The sequence below is a fragment of the Myotis yumanensis genome, unplaced genomic scaffold (assembly GCF_028538775.1).
Source record: "Myotis yumanensis isolate MYYU_CA2020_CCGP unplaced genomic scaffold, mMyoYum1.0.hap1 SCAF_24, whole genome shotgun sequence".
Classification (NCBI taxonomy): domain Eukaryota; kingdom Metazoa; phylum Chordata; class Mammalia; order Chiroptera; family Vespertilionidae; genus Myotis; species Myotis yumanensis.
Genome location: NW_027223775.1, coordinates 11,183,233 through 11,201,340, shown reverse-complemented (window position 1 = coordinate 11,201,340; position 18,108 = coordinate 11,183,233). Strand labels below are relative to the sequence as shown.

Here is an 18,108-nt window from a genome sequence, read left to right as displayed (position 1 = left end):
GCCAGCCCCCCAAGTGAGGGGGAGGGGGATTTGGGGGAGCAAGGCCAGCCCCCCAAGTGAGGGGAGGGGAATTTGGGGGGGCAAGGCCAGCCCCCCAAGACAGGGGAGGGGATTTGGGGGAGCGAGGCCAGCCCCCCAAGACAGGGGAAGGGGATTTGGGGGAGCAAGGCCAGCCCCCCAAGTGAGGGGAGGGGGATTTGGGGGAGCAAGGCCAACCCCCCAAGTGAGGGGAGGGGGATTTGGGGGGGCAAGGCCAGCCCCCCAAGACAGGGGAGGGGATTTGGGGGAGCAAGGCCAGCCCCCCAAGTGAGGGGAAGGGGATTTGGGGGAGCAAGGCCAGCCCCCCAAGTGAGGGGAAGGGGATTTGGGGGAGCAAGGCCAGCCCCCCAAGTGAGGGGAGGGGGATTTGGGGGAGCGAGGCCAGCCCCCCAGTGAGGGGAGGGGGATTTGGGGGAGCAAAGGAGGAGGAGGCATGGGGAAAGGGGGTGCCTGGTCCCCGGCACCCTGATGAGCTCTCATTATTTCTGGCCCCGGCGTTGCTGCCGGAATAATCAAAGCCCGCGGGTGCGGATTAATTACGCCTTTGGCTGCGGATGAAATTCCCAAAAAGCTCTCCTTGGGGCCCCCCTGTCCCCCCTCCGCCTCCTCCTCCTCCTCCTGCCCTGCACTGTACACCCCCCAAAAAATGGTTAAAATAGACATTTCAGGGTCTGTATGTTCTGCTGCAAAAAAAATACAACTTCCAGACACAATTTGTAATTTTTTAAAAAAACACACAAAAAATTATCGCCCAAAGACGGGGGGGGGGGGGACGGGGGGGGGAAAGGGGGGGACGCAAACATGTGTTTATGCATCTGCTCGGGGATGTTTCCATTTGGCGGCTGCCACCTGCAGATGGAGAGAGAGAGAGAAAGAGAGAGAGGGAATCGGGGTGCCCCCTCCAGCCCCCAGCTCCTGGCTGCACCCCCAAAAGCAAACACACCCCCCTGGCCAGCTAACGGGGGAGCAGGGAGCAGTGGGGGGGGTGTCACGACAACTAAGAGCCTGTGACTCCCCCTGTGACGTCCAGATGCCCACGTGGGTTCCTGGCCGTGGTGCCCTCTCGGCTCCCCCGCCCGCCATGGTTTTGGGGGGCACGGCTCTCAGACCGGTGCACGCTCAGTCAGCTGGCTGTGTAATGTGATTCTGTTTTATTTTATTTATTTTATTTTATTTTATTTTGGTTAATCCTCACTCGAGGATATATTTTCCATTAATTATATATATATAGATATAGATAGATATAGATATAGATAGATAGATATGGATGATATAGATATAGATTATATAGATATAGATATAGATATAGATAGATAGAGAGAGAGAGAGATATAGATATAGACATAGATATAGATATAGATATAGATATAGAGATGATATAGATATAGATATAGATAGAGAGAAAGATATAGATATAGACATAGATATAGATATAGATATAGAGATGATATAGATATAGATATAGATAGAGAGAGAGATATAGATATAGATATAGACATAAATATAGATATAGATATATAGATGATATAGATATAGATATAGATGATATAGATATAGATATATAGATGATATAGATAGATATAGATATAGATATAGATATATAGATATAGATATTATTGATTTCAGAGAGGAAGGGAGAGAGAGACAGAGAGAGAACATCAAGAATTTTTTTCCATTGATTTTAAATAAATATATATTTTTTCATTGATTTCAGAGAGGAATGGAGAGGGGAAGAGAGAGAGAGAGAGAGAGAAATATCCATGAGGAGAGAGAATCATGGACCGGCTGCCTCCCGCACACCCCCTACTGGGGATGGAGCCCACAACCCGGGCCTGTGCCCTTGACCGGGAATCGAACCCGGGACCCCCTGGTTCCTAGGTCAACGCCCAACCACTGAGCCACCCCAGCCCGACAGAACCATTGCTTTCGCACGGATGTCACAAGTTCTTCATGCGAAGAAGGTCACCATCTGTCGCCTTCGGAGACGAGACGTTAGAAAAACGACCCCCCCAAGACGGACCCAGGAGGTCTCCCAGTTGCTGCTAAACCTCATCCCAGGCCAATTCTGCAAGATGGCCGCCCCAGGGCCCATTTTTCCCCAGACGGCCATCCTCGCCCACCCCCCCTCCTCCCCCCCCCCCCCCCCCCGCCCGTGGAGCCGCCGTGTCGCCGCCCGCCCTGCCGCTCTCTTGAAACGACCACATTTATTTTTATATCCGGCCTTGATTTTAAAAATAAAAAGAGAAAAGTGGTGAAAGAAAAAAAAAAATTGATCTTTCTCTTCCGCGTTGAACTTTTCCGCCTGCAGCAAATTGGAACAGCTGAGCGAGGAGCCCCTAAAAATAGGGCTCGCTCTGTCTCTCTCTCTCTCTCTCTCTCTCTCTCTCTGCCGCCAAAATGCTGACATGACGATCTCTCCGCCGAGTTCTTGCAGATATAATTAAAAGGACAGGCAGCGACAGCTCTTTGACGCGCCTAAATAGCTATCAAGTTAACTTAAACTTTCTCCGCGCGCCGGGAGGCTCGCGGGCACGGACAGCTCGCTGCCTCCTGACAGAAACGCGTGTCACCCAGTTCCGATGATGGGTGGGGAGACGGGGGGGGGGGGGGGCTCTCAGAATGACACCGATAGAACCGTCTTCCACGCCCGGCTGGCGTGGCTCAGTGGTTACGGTTCGATTCCCGGTCAAGGGCACAGGCCCGGGTTGCGGGCTCCGTCCCCAGTAGGGGGCGTGCGGGAGGCGGCCGGTCCGTGATTCTGTCTCGTCGTGGATGTTTCTATGTCCCTCCCTCTCCCTTCCTCTCTGAAATATATGTATTCGTTTCAAAATAATCCTATAGAATAAAAGGGTAATATGCAAATTGACCCTCACAGCAGAGCAACTGGGAATGACTGGTCGCTATGACACGCACTGGCCACCAGGGGGCAGACGCTCAATGCAGGAGCTGCCCTCTGGTGGTCAGGGCGCTCCCACAGGGGGAGCTCTGCTCAGCCACAAGCCAGGCTGACGGCTGCCAGGACAGCGGTGGTGGTGGGAGCCTCTCCTGCCTCCTCAGCAGCGATAAGGATGTCCGGCTGCAGCTTAGGCCTGCTCCCCGCTGGCAAGTGGACATCCCCCGAGGGCTCCCCGGCTGCCAGAGGGATGTCTGACTGCCAGCTTAGGCCCAATTCCCAGGGAGCAGGCCTAAGCCAGCAGGTGGACATCCCCCGAGGGCTCCCCGGCTGCCAGAGGGATGTCTGACTGCCAGCTTAGGCCCAATCCCAAGGGGAGCAGGCCTAAGCCAGCAGGTGGACATCCCCCGAGGGCTCCCAGGCTGCCAGAGGGATGTCTGATTGCCAGCTTAGGCCCAATCCCCCCAGGGGAGCAGGCCTAAGCCAGCAGGTGGACATCCCCCGAGGGGTCCCGGGCTGCCAGAAAGATGTCTGACTGCCAGCTTAGGCCCAATCCCCCCCGGGGATCAGGCCTCAGCCAGCAGGTGGACATCCCCCGAGGGGTCCCGGGCTGCCAGAGGGATGTCTGACTGCCAGCTTAGGCTCATTCCCCGAGGGAGCAGGCCTAAGCCAGCAGGTGGACATCCCCCGAGGGGTCCCGGGCTGCCAGAAAGATGTCTGACTGCCAGCTTAGGCCCAATCCCCCGGGGATCAGGCCTCAGCCAGCAGGTGGACATCCCCCGAGGGGTCCCGGGCTGCCAGAGGGATGTCTGACTGCCAGCTTAGGCTCATTCCCCGAGGGAGCAGGCCTAAGCCAGCAGGTGGACATCCCCCGAGGGCTCCCGGCTGCCAGAGGGATGTCTGACGGCCATCTTAGGCCCAATCCCCCGGGGAGCAGGCCTAAGCCAGCAGGTGGACATCCCCCGAGGGCTCCCGGCTGCCAGAGGGATGTCTGACGGCCATCTTAGGCCCAATCCCCCGGGGAGCAGGCCTAAGCCAGCAGGTGGACATCCCCCGAGGGCTCCCGGCTGCCAGAGGGATGTCTGACGGCCATCTTAGGCCCAATCCCCCGGGGAGCAGGCCTAAGCCAGCAGGTGGACATCCCTCAAGGGGTCCCAAGCTGCCAGAGGGATGTCCGACTGCCAGCTTAGGCTCGTTCCCCCCGGGGAGTGGGCCTAAGCCAGCAGGTGGACATCCCCCGAGGGGTCCCAGGCTGCGAGAGGGCACAGGCCGGGCTGAGGGACCCTACCGAGTGCACATATTTTTGTGCACCAGGCCTCTAGTTTATAATAACAAAAGCGTAAAATGCTAATTAGACCGAATCTCCTTCCGGACGACCTTCCGGATGAAGCTGGGGCTGCTAGGGAAGCCGGGGTCCCAGGTGCCAGAGGAAAGCTGGTGCTGGCAGCTGCCCAGGGAAGGAAGAACTAGTCTTGCATGAATTTCGTGCACCGGGCCTCTAGTTAAATAAATAATATATTCTTTCCAGGAGGGGATCCACTGGGGGGAGGGGGAGGGAGGAAGGATATATGTAATATCTGAGAGAAACACATTGATTGGTTGCTACCCACACGTGTTCTGACCAGGGCCCAGGCTGGGGAGGAGCCTGCAACAGAGGTACCTGCCTCATATTTTAAAAATATATATATTTGCATTAATTTCAGAGTTGGAAGGAAGAGGGAGAGAGAGAGAGAGAGAGAGAGACATCGATGATGAGAGAGAATCATGCATCAGCTGCCTCCTGCACGCCCCCCACTGGGGATGTGCCCGCAACCAAGGTCCATGCCCTTGACCGCGAATCGAACCCGGGACCCTTCAGTCCGCAGGCCGACGCTCTACCCACTGAGCCACACCAGTCAGGGCTTGGCTTTCTTTTTTTTAAATTTTTCTCTTTTATGGACCCGAATCGTGGCCTTTTGATTCCTCCAGCCTGTGGGAATGAGCACATCTGCTACGATTTTTCTTGCTTTTTATTTTTTTTTATATATATATATATTTTTTTCACTTCATAACTTTTTCTTCTCGGGTTTCGTAGGACGCCTCGATCAAAGCCCCCCCTGTTTTTTACGTCCGTTTTTATAACTTCCCTTCTCGGTGGCTCTCAGTGGACTCTTGAGGGTTTTTTGGATTTTTTTTTTTCTTTGTTTTTTTTTTTACTTTTTCTTTCTTTTGTATTTTTTTTCTGCTTCGTCTTGCTTTTCTCAACTCGCTTTTTTTTTGCAGCAAAATATAAGAAAAATGAGGTTTTGTAAGCGGGTAAAATGGGGTGTTTGTTCTTTCTCTCTCTCTCTCTCTCTCTCTATTCTTTCTTTGGGTGAATTTATCCACAGGAAGTTCTCTGGGGATATTTTCATTGTGCGAAGGCGGGTGAGCCGTAGAGGAGGGGATGAGAGGAGAGTTGAGCCCTGGCCGGTGTGGCTCAGTGGATAGAGCGTCGGCCTGCGGACCGAAGGGTCCCGGGTTCGATTCCCGGTCAAGGGCATGGACCTGGGTTGCGGGCACATCCCCAGTAGGGGGCGTGCAGGAGGCAGCTGATCGGTGTTTCTCTCTCATCATCGATGTTTCTAACTCTCTATCCCTCTCCCTTCCTCTCTGTAAAAAAAATCAATAAAATATATTTTTAAAAAAATTAAAAAATTAAAAAAAATAAAAATCAATAGAAAAATATCCTCAAGTGAAGATTAAACGTTTAAAAACGTTGAATGGGCAGCTAGATGGAAATTGTGTCATCATCCCAGAGGAAGTGGGGATAAAATATCAGAGCCCTGGCTGGTGTTGCTCAGTGGATAGAGCGTCGGCCAGTGAACTGAAGGGTCCCGGGTTCGAATCCAGTCAAGGTGACACGCCCGGGTTGTGGGCTCGATCCCCAGTGGGGGGCGTGCAGGAGGCGGCCGGTCCATGGTTCTCTCTCATCCTGGATGTTTCTATGTCTCTCTCTCCCTCTCCTTTCCTCTTTGAAATCAATAAAAAAAATCTATTAAAAAAAAGAAAGAAAGAGAAATAGAGGGACATATATACTACTTTCAACGATAAGAATTTTTTAATTAATAATATATAAATAAATATGTTTTTTTTTAATGTCAGAGAGGAAGGCGATCAGAGAGAGAGAGAAACATCCATGATGAGAGAGAATCACGGACCGGCCGCCTCCTGCACGCCCCCTACTGGGGATGGAGCCTGCAACCCGGGCCTGTGCCCTTGACCGGGAATCGAACCCGGGACCTCCTGGTTCCTAGGTCGACGCTCACCACTGAGCCACACTGGCCGGGCTGCTGATCAAAATCTGATAGGTTCCGGTTGGTTTCCCGTATTATCTGCTTTTGTGTACAGACTCTCAGACCTTCTGCAAAACCGAGCACCTGGCGGGTTTTGAAGCGTTGGGGGCGGGGAAATGCCTTCACGTTTAGTTTAATTTAATTTTATATTTTATTTTAATTTATTAATTTATTTTTTATTTTATTTCTATTATTATTTTATATTATAATTTTATATTTTATTTATTTATTTTGTTTTATTTTATTTTTATTTATTTTATTTTATTTTTTATTTTATTATTTTATTTTATTTTATTTTTATTTTATTTTATTATTTTATTTTATATTTTATTTTATTTTATATTTAATTTTATTTTATTTTATTTTATATTTTATTTTATTTTTTATTTTATTTTATTTTATTTTATTTTATTTATTTTATTTTATTTTATTTTAATTTTATTTTATATTTTATTTTATTTTATATTTTATTTTATATTTTATTTTTATTTTATTTATTTTATTTTATTTTATTATTTATTTTATTTTATTTATTTTTATTTTATTTTATTTTATTTGTTTTAATTTATTTCGCCTGGGAGTCCGGGAAGCCCTTGGCCTGATCCAGGCCGAGTCGGCCTCCGCATGTGTGTTCGTGCGGCGCCCTCTGCTGGTGGGCGGCGGGAGTGTCTCTCTCTGGACTTCGCCCTGGAGTTTCTCAAAGTTTTGCCAAAGAGGCGCCCACATCCTCAGGAGGCGGGCCGGTGTGGCTCAGTGGTTAGTGTCGACCTGTGAACCCGGAGGTCCCGGGTTCGAGTCCCGGCCAAGGGCACAGGCCCGGGTTGCGGGCTCGATCCCCAGTGGGGGGCGTGCAGGAGGCGGCCGGTCCGTGATTCTCTCTCATCATGGATGTTTCTCTCTCTCTCCCCCTTCCTCTCTGAAAGCAACACAGAATAAATAAAAAATTTTAAAAAATGAATTAAGATTTGACCATGTCCCTAACGGAGGCTAGTATTTAAGCCCTGGCCGGTGTGGCTCAGTGGGCAGAGCGTCGGCCTGCGGACCGAAGGGTCCCGGGTTCGATTCCCGGTCAAGGGCACGGACCTCAGTGCCGGGCTCGAGCCCCAGTTGTGGGGTGGGCGGGCAGCAGCCGATCCCTGATTGTCTCTCATCATCGATGTTTCTCTCTCTCCCTCCCTCCTCTCTCTGAAATCAGTAAAAAATATATATATATATTTTTTACAGAAAATCTCTCTGAAATCAGTAAAAAATATATATTTTTTAACAAAAAATCTCTCTGAAATCAGTAAAATATATATATATATATTTTTACAAAAAAAATCTCTGAAATCAGTAAAAAAATATATTTTTTACAAAAAATCTCTCTGAAATGAGTAAAATTATATATCTATTTTTTACAAAAAATCTCTCTGAAATCAGTAAAATATATATATATATATTTTTACAAAAAAAATCTCTGAAATCAGTAAAAAATATATATTTTTTTACAAAAAAAACTCTCTGAAATGAGTAAAATATATATATATTTTACAAAAAATCTCCCTGAAATCAGTAAAAAACATATTTTTTTACAAAAAAATCTCTCTGAAATCAGTAAAAAATATATATTTTTTACAAAAAATCTCTCTGAAATGAGTAAAATATATATATATTTTTTACAAAAAATCTCCCTGAAATCAGTAAAAAATATATATATTTTTAAACAAAAAATCTCCCTGAAATCAGTAAAAAACATATTTTTTTACAAAAAAATCTCTCTGAAATCAGTAAAAAAATATATATATAGTTTTACAAAATATCTCTGAAATCAGTAAAAATAATATTTTTTACAAAAAATCTCTCTGAAATGAGTAAAATTATATATCTATTTTTTACAAAAAATCTCTCTGAAATCAGTAAAATATATATATATTTTTTTTTTACAAAAAATCTCCCTGAAATCAGTAAAAAACATATATTTTTTGCTTTTACAAAAAAATCTGCTGCATGCTGCAGACACGAGCTGCATAAAAGCGCCCCCTCTGCAGGCCTGGGAAGGTGCCTACCCCCCGATATTTTGGGGGGGGGGGTTGGGGGCGACCCGGCTCACGCTCACCCCGCCCTCCCCGCGTCTGGCTTTGCTTTGGGGTCGGTGATATATGGGCCTCTATCAACCGATTAAATTGCATCGGCTCCTAATGGGACCCAGAGCCGGGCAGGCGGGCATTCCTCCGGCCCCTTTCGTCTCTGAGGCCTGATGAGGTGCTAATACCTTGCAGTCCGGGCAGAAAAAAAAGGAAAAAAAATAATAAAAACAGAAAAAAAACCTTGGAAGTTTCTAGAATCCACAGGCCCTATTCAAGGGCACATTCATCTTGGCCTGGGTTGCAGGGTATGGGGGTCCCAGGCCGGGGAATCCGCAGCCTTTGGGGATCTGGGGCCCCCCCCCCCCCCCCCCGGGGTCGGCCAACTGCGGCTCGCGAGCCACGTGCGGCTCTTTGGCCCCTGGAGTGTGGCTCTTCCGAAGCTGGGGGGGGTGGGCAACCTTTTGGGGAGCGCGTTGCCCAAACCAGCAAAATCTCTGACTCAAAATTCTTCTGCGTGACAACCCTAATTTTTTAAAAAATATATATATATATTATTGATTATTTATAGAGAGGAAGGGAGAGGGAGAGAGAGTTAGAAACATCGATGATGAGAGAGAAGCATCGATCGGCTGCCTCCCGCACGCCTCCTACTGGGGATGTGCCCGCAACCCAGGTCCATGCCCTTGGCCGGGATTCGAACCCGGGACCCTCCGGTCCGCAGGCCGACGCTCTAGCCACTGAGCCACACGGGTCAGGGCCACAATAAATATTTTTTTAAAGAGAAAATAAAAACCGCGATGACGCTGCCCTGGCCCGAAAGGCCGGCCTGGCGTTTGGACACCTGGCTCTCGTCCGCCTCTGTGCTGCTCAGAGCCAGTGCCGCCGCCTCCAGGGAGCCCTCCGGGCTTGGACGGGGGACGCGGAGGGGTCACCGGGGCAGCGGGCCAGCGGAGGGTCAGTGACCGTCTGGGACATGGAGGACCCCCTCCCACCTCTCTCTCTCTCTCTCTCTCTCTCTGCCCCCCCCCCCCCCCCAACTTCATTCTCTGTCGGACAAGCTGCCTCATTCTCAACCATTGGGTCCCGGAGAAAGTTCATTTCAAACAGAAAATATTCCTTCTGGTGGCAGAAAAGGGGCCATGCATTTTGGGGGGGGACAGAGGGATCACCCCAGGGCCCTCCTCGGGGGGAGGAAGTGGTTTTGGGGCCAAACTCTCAGATTTTCTTACTTTAAAAGCTCCTTGGAGGAGGCGGTTTTGAGAAGCCGCGGACACGGCTGCCCCCTGGTGGCGGCCGGGAGTATTGCCCAAGTCACCGAGTCTGCCGGCGGCTAGCCAAGCGGTTCTCAACCTGGGGGTCGCGACCCCTTTCGCGGGGGTCGCCTAAGACCATCGGAAAGCACATCGATCGTGACATATTGTTTTTGTGATTGATCCCTGTGCTTTCATGGTGTTCGATGGGTAACCATGAAATTGGGGGTCGCCTGCAACATGAGGAGCTGTAGGAGGGGGTCGCGGCGTGAGGAAGGTTGAGAACCGCGGTTACACGCTGTCTCTATGGGTAACGATGCGCTTAAAACTGTGTCATTGATAAGATATCGCCATAAGTGAGGTGGCCACAATATAATAGAATGTTTAAAAAATTTATCAATACTTTTTAATTGATTTCAGAGAGGAAGGGAGAGGGAGAGAGAGAGAAACATCCATGATGAGAGAGAATCATGGACCGGCTGCCTCCCGCGCGCCCCCTGCTGGTTGGGCATCGAGCCCGAAACCCGGGCATGTGCCCTGGACCGGGATTCGAACCCGGGACCCTTCGGTCCGCAGACCGACGCTCTACCCACTGAGCCACACCGGCCGGGGGTAATTTATTATTTTTTCATTTCAGACCATTTTTTTGGGGGGGGTGACTTTAGGACTCTGAGTTCGCAAGGCCTCCACGCAGGCCGCCCCCCCCCCTGAGCTGGTCCGGTTAGCAGGGGACCCCTTTGTGTCCACACTGGGAAGTTAAGCTCCGTAAATTCTTTTCAGGGGGGGACCTTGGCAAACCCCCCAGATCCTTGCAAACCCCCAAACCTTTGCAAACCCCCAGATCTTTGCAAACCCCCCAAACCTTTGCAAACCCCCAGATCTTTGCAAACCCCCAAACCTTTGCAAACCCCCAGATCTTTGCAAACCCCCAAATCTTTGCAAACCCCCAAAACTTTGCAAACCCCCAGATCTTTGCAAACACCAGACCCTTGCAAACCCCCAGATCTTTGCAAACCCCCAAACCTTTGCAAACCCCCAGATCTTTGCAAACCCCCAAACCTTTGCAAACCCCCAGATCTTTGCAAACCCCCAGATCTTTGCAAACCCCCAAACCTTTGCAAACCCCCAGATCTTTGCAAACCCCCAAACCTTTGCAAACCCCCAGATCCTTGCAAACCCCCAGCCCTTTGCAAACCCCAAACCTTTGCAAACCCCCAGTATTTTGCAGACCCCCAGCCCTTTGCAAACCCCCAGATCTTTGCAAACCCCCAGATCCTTGCAAACCCCCAGACTTTTGCAAACCCCCAAACCTTTGCAAACCCCCAGATCCTTGCAAACCCCAGATCTTTGCAAACCTGTTGGGGGACCCCAACACAAACCCCCAGATCCTTGCAAACCCCCAGATCCTTGCAAACCCCCAAATCTTTGCAAACCCCCAACTCTTTGAAAACCCCCAGATCCTTGCAAACCCCAGATCTTTGCAAAACTGTTGGGGGACCCCAACACAAACCCCCAGATCCTTGCAAACCCCCAGATCCTTGCAAACCCCCAGCCCTTTGCAAACCCCCAAACCTTTGCAAACCCCCAGATCTTTGCAAACCCCCAAACCTTTGCAAACACCCAGATCCTTGCAAACCCCCAAACCTTTGCAAACCCCCAAACCTTTGCAAACCCCCAGATCTTTGCAAACCCCCAAACCTTTGCAAACACCCAGATCCTTGCAAACCCCCCAGATCCTTGCAAACCCCCAGATCCTTGCAAACCCCCAAATCCTTGCAAACCCCCAACTCTTTGAAAACCCCCAGATCCTTGCAAACCCCCAGACTTTTGCAAACCCCCAAACCTTTGCAAACCCCCAGATCCTTGCAAACCCCAGATCTTTGCAAACCTGTTGGGGGACCCCAACACAAACCCCCAGATCCTTGCAAACCCCCAGATCCTTGCAAACCCCCAAATCTTTGCCAACCCCCAACTCTTTGAAAACCCCCAGATCCTTGCAAACCCCAGATCTTTGCAAAACTGTTGGGGGACCCCAACACAAACCCCCAAATCTTTGCAAACCCCCCAGATCTTTGCAAACCCCCAGCCCTTTGCAAACCCCCAAACCTTTGCAAACCCCCAGCCCTTTGCAAACCCCTAAACCTTTGCAAACCCCCAGCCCTTTGCGAACCCCCAAACCTTTGCAAACCCCCAAACCCTTGCAAGTCAGGTTAGCACGGGGGCCCCCTTGCGTCCACACTGGGAACTTAGGCTCCGTAAATTCCTTTTCAGGGGGGCGGGAGGGGGGGGGGGTGTCCACAGGACTCAGACCAAAGGGAGGCCCCTCCCCCCGGCCACCCCCTGAGCCCCATTTCCTGCTCCGTGGGGGCGGGGGTTGGTGGCCCAAAAAGGCGGTGGGAGGCCCTGGTGCGATTATCACGGACTTTCATCTCCTGCTTCTTCTCAGAAAAACCCACTTATCTCCCCAAAAAGTCACTTGATTCTGGGTACGTGCGCTTTGCCGACTGGGCGTCCCCAGAAACCCCCGAATTCAAATCATCGCTTCTGTCAGCTGCTCCGGAGACACGCGCCTCCCCGCCCCCCAAAAATGCGCCCCTTTGGCCGCGTGGGGGATTTGGTTCGGAGCAGGAATAGATTAGTGGGGGGACCAGAGATGGCCGGTTCTGATTGAAGAAGGCGCATGCGCACCCGGCGGGGAGGGGGACAGGAGTGGGGTGCGGGGGGTGGGGTGGGGGGGGTGCTGGGAGCTCCCCTGGAAAGGCGCCCAGCCTCCCCATCCCGGAGCTGCCTGTGGTCATGGAAAGATTAGCAACCTTGTTGCAGGAACCAGGGGTGCAGGCCCTTTGCAACCCCCAGCCCTTTGCAACCCCCAGATCCTTGCAAACCCTCAGATCTTTGCAAACCCCCAGATCTTTGCAGACCCCAACCTTTGCAGACCCCCAACCCTTTGCAAACCCCCAGATCTTTGCAAACCCCCAGATCTTTGCAAACCCCCAGATCTTTGCAAACTCCCAGATCTTTGCAGACCCCTAACCTTTGCAGACCCCAACCTTTGCAACCCCCAGCCCTTTGCAAACCCCCAGCCCTTTGCAAACTCCCAGATCTTTACAAACCCCCAGCCCTTTGCAACCCCCAGATCTTTACAAACCCCCAGATCTTTGCAAACACCCAGATCTTTGCAAACCCCCAGCCCTTTGCAGACCCCCAGCCCTTTGCAGACCCCCAGCCCTTTGCAAACCCCCAACCTTTGCAACCCCCAGACCTTTGCAAACCCCCAACCCTTTGCAGACCCCCCAGATCTTTGCAAACCTCAGCCCTTTAAATACCCACAGGCCTTTGTAACCCCCAGATCTTTGCAGACCCCCCAACCCTTTGCAAACCCCCAGCCCATTGAAAAGCCCCAAATCTTTGCAAACCCCCAAATCTTTGCAAGTCCCCAAACCTCTGCAAACCCCCAGCCCTTTGCAAACCCCCAGATCCTTGCAAACCCCCAGCCCTTTGCAGACCCCCAGCCCTTTGCAAACCCCCAGCCCTTTGCAAACCCCCAAACCTCTGCAAACCCCCAGCCCTTTGCAAACCCCCAGCCCTTTGCAGACCCCCAGCCCTTTGCAAACCCCCAGATCCTTGCAAACCCCCAGCCCTTTGCAAACCCCCAGCCCTTTGCAAACCCCTAACCCTTTGCAGACCCCCAGCCCTTTGCAAACCCCTAACCCTTTGCAGACCCCCAGCCCTTTGCAGACCCCCAGCCCGCATTACCCGTAAACAGCCCACGTTGCATACCCATTCCTATCCCTTTGTCCTACTTTCCTGTGTCATCTTAATCCTTCGACCCCACAAAAGCACCTGGTTTATGGGGGGAGAGGGGATGGGGCAGAGACAAACCCGGCCGGTGTGGCTCAGTGGTTGAGCCTCGACCTATGAACCAGGAGGTCCCGGGTTCGATTCCCGGTCAGGGGCACATGCCCGGGTTGGGGGCTCCATCCCCAGGAGGGGGCGTGCAGGAGGCGGCCGGTCCGTGATTCTCTCTCATCATGGATGTTTCTCTCTCTCTCCCCACCTCTCCCTTCCTCTCTCTGAAATCAAGAAAAGTATATATATTTTTAAATTTAGCCGAGACAGATTAACAGGAAATGAAGTTTTCATGTACGGGCGCGGGGAATTCACACGGACATGCTGAATTCATGAAAATTCCAAAGACAATGAGGCAACATGCAGGTTTGCAAAGATCAGGGGGTTGGCAAAGGATTGGGGGTTTGCAAAAATCATATATATTTATTTTTTTATTGATTTCAGAGAGGAAGGGAGAGAGAGAGAGAGAGAGAGAGAAACATCCATGATGAGAGAGAACCATGGACTGGCCGCCTCCTGCACGCCCCCTACTGGGGATCGAGCCCGCAACCCGGGCATGTGCCCTTGACCGGGACTCGAACCCGGGACCCTTGAGTCCGCAGGCTGATGCTCTATCCACTGAGCCACACAGGCCAGGGCAAGAGCACACACATTGGAGAAAGCAGACCAGGGGGGCTGGGTCAGGTATAGGAGGTCCGCAGGGGCCTAACAAGGGCCAATTTAAGGGTTGAACCTTGTACCACCCCCCGCCGGGGTGACCATGCACCCCCCTCGCATAACCTGGACCCCGTGACCTTCGATCCCCGGCGATAGCATCCAGGCCTCCGTTGTAAAGCGTGTCCCAAAATTCACGCAAGATTTGAATTCTGCGTGAGCATTAACAACAACAAATAAATAAAAGCCTGATTTGACTCGGTTGATTGGATCAGATTCTAATATCTGTTGCCCTTGGATGTCAATCCCTTCCATTCGATCAGCATCACCAAGGACCAATGACGGCCCAGGAGCAGGGACAGGGAAGACCCATGAAGACCGCAGCTTGGCATCTGTGCCAGCAAAGCCGGGGAGGCCATTGACCCGATGTGCTATTCCACACATAAACCCTAGACTGTGTCCTTTATGAATCAATAAAAAAATTACAATTTTTCATGATAAACCCGTGCTCTCTATCAAAATTACTTCTTGCGTGAATTTTGGGACACCCTTTATATATACACTATATACATAGCCCAGGTTCAAAGGCTGTTAAATTTCAACAAAGGAGTGCGTTTGTGCCAGCAAAGCCGTGGAGGCCATGGATCCGATGTGCTGTTCCATACGTAACCCTAGACTGTGTCCTTTATGAATCAATAAAAAATTCACAATTTTTACTGATAAACCTGTATTTTCTATCAAAATTACTTCTTGCGTGAATTTTGGGACACCCTATATTCATAGCTCCAGAAGCAGGCGTGGCTGAGCTCAGAGCCAGCTGCAAGGAATCATGACCCCACGCCCATCCTATCCTATGGGATAAAGAGGGAATATGCAAATTGACCGTCACTCCATCACAAGATGGCTGCCTACGACCAGGCGGGCAGTGGGGTTAGTGAGGGACGACCAAATGACGGAACCAGCAGGCTGCATGGGGTGACCAGGCCGGCAGGGGAGGGCAGTTAGGGGCGATCAGGCCGGCAGGGGGGACAGTTAGGGGCGACCAGGCCGGCAGGGGAGGGCAGTTAGAGGCGATCAGGCCAGCAGGGGAGGGCAGTTAGGGGCGATCAGGCCGGCAGGCAGGTGAGCAATTAGGAGCCAGCGGTCCCGGATTGTGAGGGGGATGTCCGACTGCCAGCTTAGGCCAGAGATTGGGGCCTAAACCGGCAGTCAGACATCCCCCAAGGGGTCCCAGATGGGAGAGGGTGCAGGCTGGGCTGAGGGGACCCCCCCCCCCCATGCACGAATTTCATGCACTGGGCCTCTAGTGCTTGAATAAAAGCCTAATAAGCTAAGTGTCTGGTGGGCTGGTCGGCTGTTCAACCAATCAAAGCGTAATATGCTAATGATATGCTAAGGCCGCTCAACCGCTCGCTGTGACGTGCACTGACCACCAGGGGGCAGACAGCCGACCGGTCGACCAGTCGCTATGACGTGCACTGACCACCAGGGGGCAGACGCTCTGACCGGTAGGTGAGCTTGCTGCTGGGGTCCGGCCAATCAGGACTGAGCGAGACGGGCCGGACACGCCCTGGAGCCCTCCCTCCCACGGTCCCTCCCGGGCTGGCCAACCTCCCGCGTCCCTCCCCGGCCTCGATCGTGCACCAGTGGGGTCCCTCGGCCTGGCCTGCACCCTCTCGCCATCCGGGACCCCTCGGGGGATGTCGGAGAGCCGGTTCCGACCCGATCCCACAGGCCAGGACCCACACTTACGACCCTCTCCCTTTGAGGCATGTCTGCAAAGGATGCAGAAATTAAAAAAAAAAAACTCCTTCTGCTAAAAAATACCAAAAAAACTCCAATTTCCGGCGTGGAGGGTTCAGACCACCCAGGTGTGACATCCTGGTGGTTTGCTGAGAAACACTGAAAAATTCCCTCTTTTACACAATTTTATTATTTTTATTTTTTTTACGTCTCCCCGGCCATAGTGAGGGAAGCAGGCGGTGGAGAGAGCCGGGCTGGGAAAATAACACAGAGCGAAATCGCTGGCTCCGTCGTTCATAACATTTTACTATTCGGGGGAACGTGTACACAGGGATCTGGGTTTTTGTTTGTATTTTTAGACCGTGTGTGTGTGTGTGTGTGTGTGTGTGTGTGTGTGTGTAAGTGCTTGGCTTGATTTTGCGTCTAAAAACTGAAAAAAAAAGAAAGAAAGAAAGAGCCCTGGCCAGTGTGGCTCAGTGGATAGAGCATCGGCCTGCGGACTGAAGGGTCCTGGGTTCGAATCCCGGTCAAGGGCACAGGCCCGGGTTGTGGGCTCGATCCCCAGTAGGGGGCGTGCAGGAGGCAGCAGATCCATGATTCTCTCTCATCATGGATGTTTCTCTCTCTCCCTCTCCCTTCCTCTCTGACATCCATACAAATATATATATATATTTTTTTTTTAAAAAAAGCAATTTGACTTAAGACCGGTTGCCGCTCAACCCTCGAGGCTGAGAACGTCTTAAATCCATCCCCCCCCCCCCCCCAACCCCACCCTACAATCAGGCAGGCCTGGGTAACCGTTAAAGATCCATCTTAGGGGAATATTTTTTTATTTTTTTTATTGAGAAAAAATGGGGAAACGTAGCAAGCGGGGAAGCTAAGGAAAACACAGACGTGTTAACATGTGGACGAACCAATTTTCCTAAAAAACCAGAGGCCCCTGGACGGGCCTGGCCAGTGTCTGGGATTTAGTGTGTGTGTGTGTGTGTGTGTGTGTGTGTGTGTGTGTGTGTGTGTGTGTTTCTATAGCATGTCCCACAATTCACGCAAGAAGTAATTTTGATAGAAAACACAGGCTTATCATTAATAATTGTAAATTTTCCATTGATTCACAAAGCAGACAGTCTAGGGTTATGTTTGGAATAGACATCGGGTCAATGAACTCCACGGCTTTGCTGGCACAGACGCATTATTTTGTTGAAATTTAACAGCCTTTGAGCATGGGATATGTATACAGTGTATATATACAAAGGGTGTCCCAAAATTCACGCAAGAAGTAATTTTGATGGAAAACACAGGTTTATCAATAAAAATTGTAAATTTTTTATTGATTCATAAAGGACACAGTCTAGGGTTATGTGTGGAACAGCACATCGGGTCAGTGGCCTCCCCAGCTTTGCTGGCACAGACGCCAAGCCGCGATCTTCATGGGTCTTCCCTGTCCCTGCTCCTGGGCCGTCATTGGTCCTTGGAGATGCTGATCGAATCGAAGGGATTGACATCCAAGGGCAACAGATATTAGAATCTGATTCAATCAACCGAGTCAAATCAGGCTTTTATTTTTGTTCTTGTTGTTCATGCTCACGCAGAATCCAAAACTTGCGTGAATTTGGGGACAAACTGTATGAAAAACCTGCTTGTTCTGCATGATTGAAGCCTCAACAAAAGGCTTGGTCCTGGGCCGGATCCCGTCTCCTAGGTGATGAGATGCTATGACGGTGCCTCCCAAAGACCCTGGAAGTTTTCATTCCAACGAGGATCCATTTGTCTTTCTTTCTTTTTTTTTTTTTTTTTTTTTAATCCTCACCCGCCAGGGCCCCTGGAATCTTTTTAAAATTGAGCTGCGTGAGCCCTGGCCGGTGTGGCTCAGTGGATAGAGCGCCGGCCTGCGGACTGAAGGGTCCCGGGTTCGATTCCTGCTCAGGGCACAGGCCCGGGTTGCGGGCTCCATCCCCAGTAGGGGGCGTGCAGGAGGCAGCCGGTCCATGATTCTATCTCGTCATGGGTGTTTCTATCTCTCTATCCGTTCCTCTCTTTCTAAATATCAATAAAAAATATTTTTTAAAACCGGGTTGGTGTGGAAGGGAGAGAAAGAGAAAGAGGAGAGAGAGAGAGAGAGAGAGAAAACGCTTTGCTAATTAAGTCACACAAAAAGATTTTTAAATAAATATTTGGCTGCAGGTCTAGCCAGTTCGGCTCAGTGGATAGAGCATCGGCCTGCAGACTGAAGGGTCCCGGGTTCGATTCCTGGTCAGGGCACCTGCCCGGGTTGCGGGCTCGATCCCCTGCAGGAGGCAACC

At 50.8% G+C, this 18,108-nt stretch overlaps 1 non-coding gene across 1 annotated transcript; it reads right to left on the bottom strand.

Annotated features, from left to right (window-relative positions):
- Window positions 1-8,990: 8,990 nt before the first annotated feature.
- On the bottom strand, window positions 8,991-9,064 carry TRNAR-GCG (transfer RNA arginine (anticodon GCG)). The gene has a single exon. It is a non-coding gene; the product is annotated as a tRNA-Arg (tRNA).
- Between the last annotated feature and the right edge of the window lie 9,044 nt (window positions 9,065-18,108).